Source organism: Eschrichtius robustus, chromosome 6 (genome assembly GCF_028021215.1).
Source record: "Eschrichtius robustus isolate mEscRob2 chromosome 6, mEscRob2.pri, whole genome shotgun sequence".
NCBI lineage: Eukaryota > Metazoa > Chordata > Mammalia > Artiodactyla > Eschrichtiidae > Eschrichtius > Eschrichtius robustus.
In genome coordinates, this window is record NC_090829.1 from 98,067,207 (window position 1) to 98,082,802 (window position 15,596).

General features: G+C 38.3%; 1 non-coding gene across 1 annotated transcript; it reads right to left on the reverse strand.

The window, feature by feature from the left end:
• Nucleotides 1-15,003: 15,003 nt before the first annotated feature.
• On the reverse strand, nucleotides 15,004-15,110 carry LOC137766900 (U6 spliceosomal RNA). The gene has a single exon (XR_011074427.1). It is a non-coding gene; the product is annotated as a U6 spliceosomal RNA (small nuclear RNA).
• Nucleotides 15,111-15,596: the final 486 nt, after the last annotated feature.

Genomic DNA, 15,596 nt, shown 5'->3' on the forward strand with positions numbered 1-15,596 from the left:
TAATGTTGTCCAAGAGGTCTCTGAGACTGTCCTCAAGTCTTTTCATTCTTTTTTCTTTATTCTTCTCTGCAAAAGTTATTTCCACTATTTTATCTTCCAGGTCACTTATCCGTTTTTCTGCCTCAGTTATTCTGCTCTTGATTCCTTCTAGAGAATTTTTAATTTCATTTATTGTGTTGTTCTTCATTGTTTGTTTGCTCTTTAGTCCTTCTAAGTCCTTGTTAAACATTTCTGGTATTTTCTCCATTTTATTTCCAAGATTTTGGATCATCTTTACTATCATTACTCTGAATTCTTTTTCAGGTAGACTGCCTATTTCCTCTCCATTTTTTTGGTCTGGTGGGTTTTTACCTTGCTCCTTCATCTGCTGTGTGTTTCTCTGTCTTCTCATTTTGCTTAACTTATTGCATTTGAGGTCTCCTTTTCGCAGGCTGCAGGTTTGTAGTTTCTGTTGTTTGTGGCGTCTGCCCCCAGTGGCTAAGGTTGGTTCAGTGGGTTGAGTAGGCTTCCTGGTGGAGGGGACTGGTGCCTGTGTTCTGGTGGATGAGGCTGGATCTTATATTTCTGGTGGGCAGGACTGCATCCGGTGGTGTGTTTTGGGGTGTTTGTGAACTTATTATGATTTTAGGCATCCTCTCTGCTGATGAGTGGTGTTGTGTTCCTGTCTTGCTAATTGTTTGGTATGAGGTGTCCAGCACTGGAGCTTGCTGCTCATTGAGTGGAGCTGGGTCATAACTGTTTGATATTACATGGGGCTGGGAGGTCTCTGGTTGTCCAGTGTCCTGAGCTCGACTCTCCCACCTAAGAGCCTCAGGCCTGGCACCCAGTCGGAGCACCAAGACCCTGTCAGCCACATGGCCAGGTACGTGGGGTGTTTCTTGCCTTTTGGGAAGTCTGAGTCTTCTGCCAGCCTTCAGTAGTTGTTCTGTAGGAGTTGTCCCACATGTAGATGTATTTTTGATGTATTTGTGGGGAGGAAGGTGATCTCCACGTTCTACTCCTCCACCACCTTGAAGGTCCCCCCACTCATTTCAGTTTTGAGGGCTCCACCCTCATTGCTTAACCACCTCCTAAAGGTCTCCACCTCTTTATACCATTATGTTTGGGGGTTAGGGTTTCAAATTACAAATTTTGGGGGGGACACACTCAGACCGTAACAGTCATTGCACAAGAAGTACTTCCTTATCACAGATTTGGAGAAATAGAAGAAAAAGTGTCACCATGCTTCTACCATGCAGAGACAACTGATTTGGGTTTATATCATTCCAGCCTTATTATTCTATACATATTTTTAAAATTATTGTATCTATATAGTACACAACATTTTTTTCTTTTTTGTATTTTAGGCACTAAAGTGATGCACTTTATTTATTTTTTTATTTTTTAAAACATCTTTATTGGAGTATAATTGCTTTACAATGGTGTGTTAGTTTCTGCTTTATAACAAAGTTAATCAGCTGTACATATACATATGTCCCCATATCTCTTCCCTCTTGCATCTCCCTCCCTCCCACCCTCCCTATCCCACCTCTCTAGGTGGTCACAAAGCACTGAGCTGATCTCTCTCTGCTATGTGGCTGCTTCCCACTAGCTATCGGTTTTATATTTGGTAGTGTATATATGTCCATGCCACTCTCTCACTTTGTCCCAGCTTACCCTTCCCCCCCCCCCGCCCCCCACCCCGTGTCCTCAAGTCCATTCTCTAGTAGGTCTGTGTCTTTATTCCTGTCCTGCCCCTAGGTTCTTCATGACCTTTTTTTTTTTTTTTCAGATTCCATATATATGTGTTAGCATACGGTATTTGTTTTTCTCTTTCTGACTTACTTCACTCTGTATGACAGACTCTAGGTCCATCCACTTCACTACAAATAACTCAATTTCATTTCTTTTTATGGCTGAGTAATATTCCATTGTATATATGTGCCACATCTTCTTTAAACATTCATCTGTCGATGGACACATAGGTTGCTTCCATGTCCTGGCTGTTGTAAATAGAGCTGCAATGAACATTGTGGTACATGACTCTTTTTGAATTACGGTTTTCTCAGGGTCTATGCCCAGTAGTGGGATTTCTGGGGCGTATGGTAGTTCTATTTTTAGTTTTTTAAGGAACCTTCCTACTGTTCTCCATAGTGACTGTATCAACTTACATTCCCACCAACAGTGCAAGAGGGTTCCCTTTTCTCCACACCCTTTCGAGCATTTATTGTTTGTAGATTTTTTGATGATGGCCATTCTGACTGGTGTGAGATGATATCTCATTGCAGTTTTGATTTGCATTTCTCTAATGATTAATGATGTTGAGCATTCTTTCATGTGTTTGTTAGCAATCTGTATATCTTCTTTGGAGAAATGTCTATTTAGGTCTTCTGCCCATTTTCAGATTGGGTTATTTGTTTTTTGATATTGAGCTCCATGAGCTGCTCGTAAATTTTGGAGATTAACCCTTTGTCAGTTGCTTCATTTGCACATATTTTCTCTCATTCCTTCAGTTGTCTTTTTGTCTTGTTTATGGTTTCCTGTGCTGTGCAAAAGATTTGAAGTTTCATTAGGTCCCATTTGTTTACTTTTGTTTTTATTTCCATTTCTCTAGGAGGTGGATCAAAAAAGATCTTGCTGTGATTTATGTCAAAGAGTGTTCTTCCTATGTTTTCCTCTAAGTGTTTTATAGTGTCCAGTCTTACATTTAGGTCTCTAATCCATTTTGAGTTTATTTTTGTGTATGGTGTTAGGAACTGTTCTAATTTCATTCTTCTACATGTAGCCATCCAGTTTTCCCAGCACAACTTATTGAAGAGACTGTCTTTTCTCCATTGTATATCCTTGCCTCCTTTGTCATAGATTAGTTGACCATAGGTGCGTGGGTTTATCTCTGGGCTTTCTATCCTGTTCCATTGATCTATATTTCTGTTTTTGTGCCAGTACCATATTGTCTTGATTACTGTAGCTTTGTAGTACAGTCTGAAGTCAGGGAGTCTGATTCCTCCAGCTCCGTTTTTTTCCCTCAAGACTGCTTTGGCTATTCGGAGTCTTTTGTGTCTCCATACAAATTTTAAGGGTTTTTGTTCTACTTCTGTAAAAAATGCCATTGGTAATTTGATAGGGATTGCATTGAATCTGTAGATTGCTTCAGGTAGTATAGTCATTTTCACAATATTGATTCTTCCAATCTAAGAACATGGTATATCTCTCCGTCTGTTGGTATCATCTTTAATTTCTTTCATCAGTGTCTTATGGTTTTCTGCATACAGGTCTTTTGTTTCCCTAGGTAGGTTTATTCCTGGGTATTTTGTTCTTTTTGTTGCAGTGGTAAATGGGAGTGTTTCCTTAATTTCTTTTTCAGATTTTTTATCATTAGTGTATAGAAATGCAAGAAATTTCTGTGCATTAATTTTGTATCCTGCAAACTTACCAAATTCATTGATTAGCTCTAGTAGTTTTCTGGTGGCATCTTTAGGATTCTCTAAGTGTAGTATCATGTCATCTGCAAAGAGTGACAGTTTTACTTCTTGTTTCCCAGTTTGTATTCCTTTTATTTCTTATTCTTCTCTGATTGCCGAGGCTAGGAATTCCAACATTATGTTGATTAATAGCATTGAGAGTAGACATCCTTGTCTTGTTCCTGATCTTAGAGGAAATGCTTTCAGTTTTTCACCGTTGAGAATGATGTTTGTTGTGGGTTTGTCGTATATGGCCTTTATTATGTTGAGGTAGGTTCCCTCTATGTCCACTTTCTGGAGAGTTTTTATCATAAATGGGTGTTGAATTTTGTCAAAAGCTTTTTCTGCATCTATTGAGATGATCATATGGTTTTCCTTCTTCAATTTGTTAATATGGTGTATCACATTGATTGATTTGCATATACTGAAGAATCCTTGCATCCCTGGGATAAATCCCACTTGATCATGGTGTATGATCCTTTTAATGTGTTGTTGGATTCTGTTTGCTAGTATTTTGTTGAGGATTTTTGCATCTATATTCATCAGTGATATTGGTCTGTAATTTTCTTTTTTTTTAGTATCTTTGTTTGGTTTTGGTATCAGGGTGATGGTGGCCTCATGGAATGAGTTTGGGAGTGTTCCTTCCTCCGCAAGTTTTTGGAAGAATTTGAGTAGGATGGGTGTTAGCTCCTCTCTAAGTGTTTGATAGAATTCACCTGTGAAGCCATCTGGTCCTGGACTTTTGTTTGTTGGAAGATTTTTAATCACAGTTTCAATTTCGTTACTTGTGATAGGTCTGTTCATATTTTCTATTTCTTCCTGGTTCAGTCTTGGAAGGTTATACCTTTCTAAGAATTTGTCCATTTTTTCCAGGTTGTCCCTTTTATTGGCATAGAGTTGCCTGTAGTAGTCTCTTAGGATGCTTTGTATTTCTGCGGTGTCTGTTGTAACTTCTCCTTTTTCATTTCTAATTTTATTGATTTGAGTCCTCTCCCTCTTTTTCTTGATGAGTCTGGCTAATGGTTTATCATTTTTGTTTATCTTCTCAAAGAACCAGCTGTTGGTTTTATTGATCTTTGCTATTGTTTTCTTTGTTTCTATTTCATTTATTTCCACTCTGATCTTTATGATTTCTTTCCTTCTGCTAACTTTGGGTTTTGTTTGTTCTTCTTTCTCTAGTTCCTTTAGGTGTAAGGTTAGATTATTTATTTGAGATTTTTCTTGTTTCTTGAGGTAGGCTTGTATAGCTATAAACTTCCCTCTTAGAACTGCTTTTGCTGCATCCCATAGGTTTTGGATTGTCGTGTTTTCATTGTCATTTGTCTCTAGGTATTTTTTTATTTCCTCTTTGATTTCTTCAGTGATCTCTTGGTCATTTTGTAATGTAGTGATTAGCCTCCATGTGTTTGTGTTTTTTACGTTTTTTCCCCTGTAATTCATTTCTAATCTCATAGTGTTGTGGTCAGAAAAGATGCTTGATATTATTTCAATTTTCTTAAATTTACTGAGGCTTGATTTGTTACCCAAGATGTGATCTATCCTGGAGAGTGTTCTGTGCGCACTTGAGAAGAAAGTGTAATGTGCTGTTTTTGGATGGAATGTCCTATAAATATCAATGAAATCTGTCTGGTCTATTGTGTCATTTAAAGCTTCTGTTTCCTTATTTATTTTCATTTTGGATGATCTGTCCATTGGTGTAAGTGAGGTGTTAAAGTCCCCCACTATTATTGTGTTACTGTCGATTTCCTCTTTTACACCTGTTAACAGTTGCCTTATGTATTGATGTGCTCCTATATTGGGTGCATATATATTTTTAATTGTTATATCTTCTTCTTGGATTGATCCCTTGATCATTATGTAGTGTCCTTCCTTGTCTCTTGTAACATTCTTTATTTTAATGTCTATTTTATCTGATATGAGTATTGCTGTTCCAGCTTTCTTTTGATTTCCATTTGCATGGAATATCTTTTTCCATCCTCTCAACTTCAGTCTGTATGTGTCACTAGGTCTGAAGTGGGTCTCTTGTAGACAGCATATATATGGGTCTTGTTTTTGTATCCATTCAGCAAGCCTGTGTCTTTTGGTTGGTGCATTTAATCCATTCACGTTTAAGGTAATTATCGATATGTATGTTCCTATGACCATTTTCTTAATTATTTTGGGTTTGTTTTTGTAGGTCCTTCTCTTGTGTTTCCTACTTAGAGAATTTCCTTTAGCATTTGTTGTAGAGCTGGTTTGGTGGTGCTGAATTCTCTTAGCTTTTGCTTGTCTGTAAAGCTTTTGATTTCTCCATCAAATCTGAATGAGATCTTGCCGGGTAGAGTAATCTTGGTTGTAGGTTCTTCCCTTTCATCACTTTAAGTATATCATGCCACTCCCTTCTGGCTTGTAGAGTTTCTGCTGAGAAATCAGCTGTTAACCTTATGGGAGTTCCCTTGTATGTTATTTGTCATTTTTCCCTTGCTGCTTTCAGTAATTTTTCTTTGTCTTTAATTTTTGCCAATTTGATTACTATGTGTCTTGGCGTGTTTCTCCTTGGGTTTCTCCTTTATGGGAGTCGCTGTGGTTCCTGGAATTGGGTGACTATTTCCTTTCCCATGTTAGGGAAATTTTCGAGTATAATCTCTTCAAATATTTTCTAGGGTCCTTTCTCTCTCTTTTCTCCTGGGACCCCTATAATGCGAATGTTGTTGTGTTTAATGTTGTCCCAGAGGTCTCTTAGACTGTCTTCATTTCTTTTCATTCTTTTTTGTTTTCTTTTTTCTTTTTTTTTTTGGCTATGGGAAATATTGCTGTAGTGCAGGATTGCCAGCCTGTGACTTTTTTTTTTTTTAATTCCTTTATTTTTATTTATTTATTTATTTTTGGCTGTGTTGGGTCTTTGTTTCTGTGCAAGGGCTTCTTCCAGTTGTGGCAAGCAGGGGCCACTCTTCATCGCGGTGCACGGGCCTCTTACTATCGCGACCTCTCCCGTTGTGGACCACAAGCTCCAGACGCGCAGGCTCAGCAGTTGTGGCTCAAGGGCCCAGTTCCTCTGCGGCATGTGGGATCCTCCCAGACCAGGGCTTGAACCCGTGTCCCCTACATTGGCAGGCAGGCTCTCGACCACTGCGCCACCAGGGAAGCCCCATTCTTTTTTCTTTATTCTGTTCTGCAGCAGTGAATTCCACCATTCTTTGTTCCAAGACTTATGTGTTCTTCTGCCTCAGTTATTCTGCTATTGATTCCTTCTAGTGTAGTTTTCATTTCAGTTATTGTATTGTTCATCTCTGTTTGTTTGTTCTTTAATTCTTCTAGGTCTTTGTTAAACATTTCTTGCATCTTCTCGATCTTTGCCTCCATTGTTTTTCCGAGGTCCTGGATCATCTTCACTATCATTATTCTTTTTCTGGAAGGTTGCCTATCTCCACTTCATTTAGTTGTTTTTCTGGGGTTTTATCTTGTTCATTTATCTGGTACATAGCCCTCTGCCTTTTCATGTTGTCTATCTTTCTTTGAATGTGGTTTTTGTTCCACACGCTGCAGAATTATAGTTCTTCTTGCTTCTGCTGTCTGCCCTCTGGTGGATGAGGCTATCTAAGAAGCTTGTGCAGGTTTCCTGATGGGACGGACTGGTGGTGGGTAGAGCTGACTGTTGCTCTGGTGGGCAGAGCTCAGGAAAACTTTAATCTGCTTGACTGCTGATGGGTGGGGCTGTGTTCCCTCCCTGTTGGTTGTTTGGCCAGAGGCAACCCAACAATGGAGCCTACCTGGACTCTTTGGTGGGATTAATGGCAGACTCTGGGCGGGCTGACGCCAAGGAGCAGTTCCCAGAACTTCCGCTGCCAGTGTTCTTGTTCCCACGGAGAGCCACAGCCAACCTCCACCTCTGCAGGAGACCCTCCAACACTAGCAGGGAGATCTGGTTCAGTCTCCCATGGGGTCACTGCTCCTTCCCCTGGGTCCCGATATGCACACTATGTTGTGTGTGCCCTGAAAGAGTGGAGTCTCTGTTTTCCCCAGTCTTGTCAAAGTCCTGCATCAAATTCCACTAGGCTTCAAAGTCTGATTCTCTAGGAATTCCTCCTTCCGTTGCTGTACCCCCAGGTTGGGAAGCCTGACATGGGGCTCAGAACCTTCAATCCAGTGGGTGGGCTTCTGTGGTATAAGTGTTCTCCAGTCTGTGAGTCACACACCCAGCAGTTATGGGATTTGATTTTGCTGTGATTGCGCCCCTCCTACCATCTCATTGTGGCTTCTCCTTTGTCTTTGGATGTGGGGTATCTTTTTTGGTGAGTTCCAGTGTCTTCCTGTCAATGATTTTCCAGCATCTAGTTGTGATTCTGGTGTTCTCACAAGAGGGAGTGAGAGCACATCCTTCTACTCTGCCATCTTGCTTCCCCTCACTGCTTTGGGTTTTTAACCATTTTAACTTTTCCAGGCTAAAGTATTTATATTTAACATTCACATTTCCCTTTTGTTCTTTGAATCACTTTGTCATAGTGATTTTGGAGAAACTTCACTTCTTTGGGAAAATTTCACAAGGATGTTCACACACGACTCCCAGAACCTGTGAATATGTTGGGTTACATGGCAAAGAGGACTGAAGGTTGCAGATGGAATTAAGTTTGCTAGTCAATTGATCTCACAATAGGGATATTACAAAACTACAATGAGGTACTATCTCACACCAGTCAGAATGGCCATCATTAAAACGTCTATGGTTAATAAATGCTGGAGAGGCTATGGAGAAAAGGGAACCCTCTTACACTGTTGGTGGGAATTGATGCAGCCACTCTGGAAATCAGTATGGAGATTCCTCAAAAAACTAACAGTAGTGTTGCCATATGATCCAGCAATCCCACTCCTGAGCATATACCCAGATAAAACTGTAATTCGAAAAGATACATGCACCCCAATATTCATAGCAGCACTATTTACAATAGTCAAGACATGGAAAGAGCCTAAATGTCCACTGACAGATTAATGGATAAAGAAGATGTGGTATATAATACAATGTAATACTACTCAGCCATAAAAAAGAACAAAATAATGCCATTTGCAGCAACATGGGTGGACCTAGATGTTATCATACTAAGTGAAGTAAGTCAGACAGAGAAAGACAGATACCATGTGTTATCACTTGTATGTGGAACCTAAAATACAACACAAATCAACATATCTACAAAACAGAAGCAGACACACAGACAGAGAGAACAGACTTGTGGTTGCCAAGGTGGTGGGGATGGAAGGATTGGGAGTTTGGAATTAGCAGATGCAAACTATTATATGTAGGATAGATAAACAACAAGGACCTACTGTGTATACAGCGAACTATTATCAATATCCTGTGATAAACTATAATGGAAAAGAATATGAAAAAGAATATATACATGTATAACTGAATCACTTTACTGTATAGCAGAAATTAACACAACATTGTAAAACAGCTATACGGATCAAAAAATTTTTTCAAAAATAGAGATATTATTCTTAATTATCCAGGTGGACCCAGTGTAATCACAAAGCTTCTTAAAAGTGGAAGAGGGAGGCTGAAGAAAAGTCAGAGAAAGAGATGAGGGAAGCAAGGTCAGAGGGATGCTATGTTGTTGACTTTGAAAATGGAAGAAGGGGGCTATGAGCCAAGGAATGCAGGCTTTGGAACCTGGAAAAGGCAAGGAAACAGATTCTGTCCTATAGCCTCCAGAAAGGGGTGCAGCCCTACCAACACCTTGATTTTAGCCCAGTGACACTTATGTCAGACTTCTGAACTCTGGAACTGTAAGATATTAAATTTGTGTTGTTTTTAGCCACTAAGTTTGTGACAAAGGAACATAGTTTAACTGTATTTAGAAATGAAAACTGTTTTCATTTTCTGTGGCTCTAAATAGAGTTAAACTATGTTACTTTATCACTGAGTTTTCCATTTTACATTATTTTCATTTTATCTTCCATTTGTTGATTAATTGAACTGCCATTATGAGGAAGTAAACGTTCTTATTTTGTTAGAGCCTGAGACCTTGCTTGCCTTGCTTGCCAAGATGTTTTTCAGTAGGTGAAGATAAATAAACTGCTTTATCCAAGCAATGGAATATTATTCAGTGCTTTAAAAAAAAAAAGAACTATCAAGCTACAGAAACTCATGGATGAATCTTAAATGCATATTACTAAGTAAAAAAACCTATCTGAAGAGGCTACCTACTATATGATTCCAACTATATGACATTATGGAAAAGGCAAAACGATAGAAACAGTAAAAAAAAAGTCAGTGGTTTTTGTAACTTCCACTTGCCGTTTAAGACTGACCAGAATCAAGTACGTATCTTTAGGAAGACTTTCTTGCATCCACCAGGATAGGTAGCAATAGAGGCTCTCACAGGGCTTCTGCATGTTCTTGTGTTCACCACTATCCATAAGACTAAGCATATTATTTAGTAACCACTGGATTGCTTTTCTTCATTCCCTAAAGGTTTTCCTCTAGGGCAAGGAGTGGTCTCTTCTCTGTGGTCCCAAAGAGTATCTGGCATACATTGGGCTTTTCATAAATATTAATCAAATAAATGAAATATATCAGTCTACACAACTTATTGTTAGGGTGATTTCTCCTTTTAATTGCAAAGGATCTATTTTATTTGTAGTTATACTGTAGCTGAGGCTTTTTTTTAAGACTATTGTTTTTACTGTAGTCTTTTAAAAAATTATATATATATATTCTTTTTCAGATTATTACAAGATATTGAGTATAGTTCCCTGTGCTACGTAGTAGGTCCTTGTTGTTTACATATTTTATATATTTACATATAAGTGATATCATATATCTGTCTTTGTCTCACTTACTTCACTTATATGATAATCTCTAGGTCTATCCATGGTGCTGCAAATGGCATTATTTCATTCTTTTTTACGGCTGAGTAGTATTCCATTGTACATATGTACCACATCTTCTTCATCCATTCATCTGTCAATGGACATTTAGGCTCTTTCCATGTCTTGTCTATTGTGAATAGTGCTGTTACGAATATTGGGGTGCATGTATCTTTTTGAATTATAGTTTTGTCTGGGTATGTGCCCAGGAGTGGGATTGCAGAATCATATGGTAACTCTATTTTTAGAACAGTATGAAATGAACCTTCGTACTGTTCTCCCTAGTGGCTGCACCAATTTACATTCCCATCAACAGTGTAGGAAGGTTTCTTTTACTCTGGGAGCAGTCTTAAATAGAGGGAAAAGTCAGAGATTTTCCATGTATCCCCTTCCCCTACACATGCACAGCCTTCCCCATTATCAGCATCTCGTGTGGTACATCTGTTACAATTGATGAACATACATTGACACATCCTAATCACCGAAGTCTATAGTTTACATTAGGGTTCACTCTTTGTGTTGTACATTTTATGGGTTTAGCCATATGTATAATGACATATATCCATCATTATAGTAGCAAACAAAGTGTTTTCACTGCCCTAGAAATCCTCTATGTTCTGCCTATTCACACCTCCACCCCTACCCACAAAACCTGGCAAGCACTGATTATTTTTACTGTCTCCATAGTTTTCCCTTTTCCAGAATGTCATATAGTTGAAATTACATAGTAGGTAGCCTTTTCAGATTGGTTTCTTTCACTTAGTAATATGCATTTAAAGTTTGTCCATGTCTTTTTGTAGCTTGATAGCTCATTTCTTTCTTTAAGCACTAAATAATATTTCATTCTTTGGATGTACCACAGTTTATCCTTTCATCTACTTAAATCTTGGTTGCTTCCAAGTTTTGGCAATTTTGAATAAAGCTGTCATAAACATCCATGTACAGGTTTTTGTGTGGTTATAAGTTTTCAACTGCTTTGGGTAATTACCAAGGAGCTTGATTGCTGGATCATATAGTAAGAGTATAATTAGTTTTGTAAGAAATCACCAAACTATTTTCCAAAGTGGCTGTACATTTTTCATTCCCACCAGCAATGAATGAGAGTTCCTTTTGCTCCAACTTCTTGCCAGCATTTTATAGTGTCAATGTTCTGGATTTTGGCCATTCTGATAGGTATATAGAGGTATCTTGTTGTTTCAGTTTGCATTTCCCTAATGACATGATATGGCCATCTTTTCACATGCTTATTTGCCATCTGTATATCTTGTTTGGTCAGTGTCTGTTAAGATCTTTGGCCTATTTTTTAAATCAGATTGTTTTCTTATTGTTGAGTTTTAAGATTTCTTTGTATATTTTGGATAATGTTCCTTTATCAGATGTGTCTTTTGTAAATATTTTTTCCCAGTCTATGACTTGTCTTTTCATTTTCTTGGCAATGTATTTCACAGAGCAGAAGATTTTTAACTTTAATGAAGTACAGCTTATTAATTCTTTGTTTTACGGATCATACCTTTGGTGTTGTATCTAAAAAAGTCACCACTATACCCAAATCAACTAGGTTTTCTCCTGTGTTATCTTCTAGCTTTATAGTTTTGTGTTTTGCAGTTTGGTCTTTGATCAATTTTGCATTATTTTTATGAAGGCTGTGTGTCTAGATTCATTTTTTCTTTTTTGCCAGTAGATGACTCTTGTTCCAGCATCATTTGTTGAACAGATTATTTTTTCTTCGTTGTATTGCCTTTGCTTGTTTGTCAAAGATCAGTTACTATATTTGTGTGGGTCTATTTCTGGGCTATCCTATTTCATTGATCTATTTGTCTGCCCTGTTGCTAATTCCATACTGTCTTTATTACTGTAGCTTCATAGTAAGTCTTAAAGTCTAGTAGCACCACTCTTCCAACATTGTTTTTCTCCTTCATTATTGTTTTGGCTATTCTGGGCCTTTTACTTCTCCAGTACTACTTAGAGCCAGTTTGTCAACATCCATAAAATAATTTGGTGGGATTTTGATGGGGGTTGCACTGAATCTATAGATCAAATTGGGAAGAACTGACATCTTGACAACATTGAGTCTTCCTATTATAAACAGGAATTCCTCTCCATTTATTTAGTTCTTTGATTTTGTTCATCACAGTTTTATAGTTTTCCTCATACAGATCTTATACATATTTTGTTAGATTTATACCTAAGCATTTCTATTTTGGTGGAGGTGCTTATGTAAATGGTATTGTGTTTTTTATTTCAAATTCCACTTATTCATTGCTGATGTATAGGAAAGTGGTTGACTTTTATATATTAACTTTATATTCTGCAACCTTAAATTGCTTATTAGCCCCAGGAATATTTTTGTGATTTTAAAGATTTTCTACATAGATGACCATGGCATCTGTGAACAAAGACAGATGGGTCTGATGCTTCCTTCCCAATATGTATATCTTTTACTTCCCTTTCTTATCTTATTGTATTGATTAGAACTTCTAGTACTATGTTGAAAAGGAATAGTGAGAGGGGACATCTTTGTCTTGTACCTGATCTCAATGGGAAAGCTTAGAGTTTCTCACCATTAAGAATGATGTGAGGCTTTCCTGGTGGCATAGTGGTTAAGAATCCGCCTGCCAATGCAGGGGACATGGGTTTGAGCCCTGGTCCAGGAAGATCCCACATGCCGCGGAGCAACTAAACCTGTGCACCACATCTACTGAGCCTGTGCTCTGGAGCCCGCAGGCCACAACTACTAGCCCACGCGCCACAACTACTGAAGCCGCATGCCTAGAGCCCGTGCTCTGCAACAAGAGAAGCCACTGCAATGAGAAGCCCGCGCACCACAACAAAGAGTAGCCCCCACTCGCCGCAACTAGAGAAAGCCCGCACGCAGCAACGAAGACCCAACACAGCCAAAAATAAATAAATAAATAATAAATTAATTAAAAAAAAAAAAGAATGATGTGATCAGTGGGTACATTTTCAGTGGGTAGTTATTCTTTATCAAGTTGAGGAATTTATCCTCTATTCATAATTTACTGTGAATTTTATAACATGAATGGTGTTGGATTTTTGTCAAATGCTTTTTCTGCATTTACTGATATACTCATGTGATTTTTAAAAGTCTATTGATGTGATGGATTACATTAATTGGTTTTCAAATGTTGAATCAGCCTTGCATCACTGGGATAAATCCTACTTGGTTATGGTATATAATTCTTTTTATACATTGTTGGATTTGATTTGCCAATATTGTGTTGAGGATTTTGCATCTATGTTCATGAGACAGATTGGCCTGTAGCTTTTTTCTTGTATGTATTTGTCTGGTTTTGGTATTAGGGTAACGCTGGCGTCACAGAATGAGTTATAGAATGAGTTAGGAAGTATTCCTTCTGCTTCTATCCCCTGAAAGAGATTGTAGAGAATTGGTTTAATTTCTTTACAAAATATTTGTTGAAATTCACCAGTGAACTCATATGGGTCTCATGCTTTCTATTTTGGAAGGCTATTTATGACTGATTCAATTTCATTAATAGTTACAGCCCTATTCATACTGTTTATTTCTTCTTATGTGAATTTTGGCAAATCATGTCTTTCAAGGAAATGGTCCATTTTACCAGGGTTATCAAATTTATGGGCATAGAATTGTTTCATAATATTCCATGATTATCCTTTTAAGGTCCATAGGATTGAGTTATGCCCTTTACCTAAGAATGACAAATCTGGATGACAGAGAAAGACTCTAGATGCTTGGAGTCTGGCTTATGGTGTTCCAGGTCTTAGACTGGTGACCAGTCTTGCCTGAGAGGGTTGGTTGATACAGCACATCCTGTGCTGGCAAATGAGTTGGGTCATTTGGAATGAGAAATTCCAGTCTTCTGTGAATAATTCTGAGCCCTATCAGCATCATCTCATGTGACTGGCATTCTTTGACCCAATTTAATATCTTCCCTGAGCAGTGGTGCTGGGAATGAGGCATTTCACAAGTCAAAGGCCACCAATCTTCTGTTCAGGCAGTGAGAGATAATGATACATAGAGTGAGAATTTGCTGCATCTCATTCCATGAACTCTCTATAAGACTCTCTCTGTTGCTTTCTCCATGTCTTTGTATTCTGAGCCTTGTTCCTGGAATTAATGTCAGATGTTTGCCATAAATCATATAATTTCAAGGAAGGCAACTCCCTTTCACTTTATTTAATTTATTTATTTTTTTCAACTATATCACAGATTGTGTTTTTGTGTTCTTTTTTCTTTTTTTTGTGTGTTAGTTTCTGCTTTATAACAAAGTGAATCAGCTATACATATACATATATCCCCATATCTCTTCCCTCTTGCATCTCCCTCCCTCCCACCCTCCCTATCCCACCCCTCTAGGTGGTCACAAAGGACCGAGCTGATCTCCCTGTGCTATGCGGCTGCTTCCCACTAGCTATCGATTTTACATTTAGTAGTGTATATATGTCCTTGCCACTCTCTCACTTTGTCCCAGTTTACCCTTCCCCCTCCCCATATCCTCAAGTCCATTCTCTAGTAGGTCTGCGTCTTTATTCCTGTCCTGCCCCTAGGTTCTTCATAACCTTTTTTTTTTTTTCCTTTTAGATTCCATATATATGTTACCATACGGTATTTGTTTTTCTCTTTCTGACTTACTTCACTCCGTATGACAGACTCTACATCCATCCACCTCACTATGAATAACTCAATTTCGTTTCTTTTTAAGGCTGAATAATATTCCCTAAAAATGTGGAATGCTTCACGAATTTGCATGTCATCCTTCCTCAGGGGCCATGCTAATCTTCTCTGTATCATTCCAATTTTAGTATATGTGCTGCTGAAGGAAGCACCCCTTTCACTTTAGCAAGAAGTGGAGGAGAATATTATGTTCTCAGCAATTATCTGGGATAGTAATTGAGAAGAAATTCCCTGAAGGATTCTAGTCTCTTCTTCCACTAGGCCTGAGATCCTGCTTGGTGATGAGTGGGTAGCCTGTGGCCTCAGAGGAACTGATTTCACCATGTCAAATGGTATCATGAAAAGCTGAACCTTAGAAGGTTTGTCCTGGTCCACAGATGGCCTTGAATTGAAAATAACTCAGGGATGCATCGGTGATTCCTTGCTGTTCTTTTAAGTTCTGTGTTGAGGCTAGAGGAAGAATAAGGAACTGAAAACAGGCTACAAGGAATGAATAGTTAGATGAATGGATGGATTTAAAAGAGAAGGGGATGTGAACATAGGTTCTCTATAGATTATAATGTCCCTAAGGATTATCCTAGGCCTGGATTCCACTCAAGTCCTTAGGATGATCCCGGTTTCAACCTCCTGCATACCTT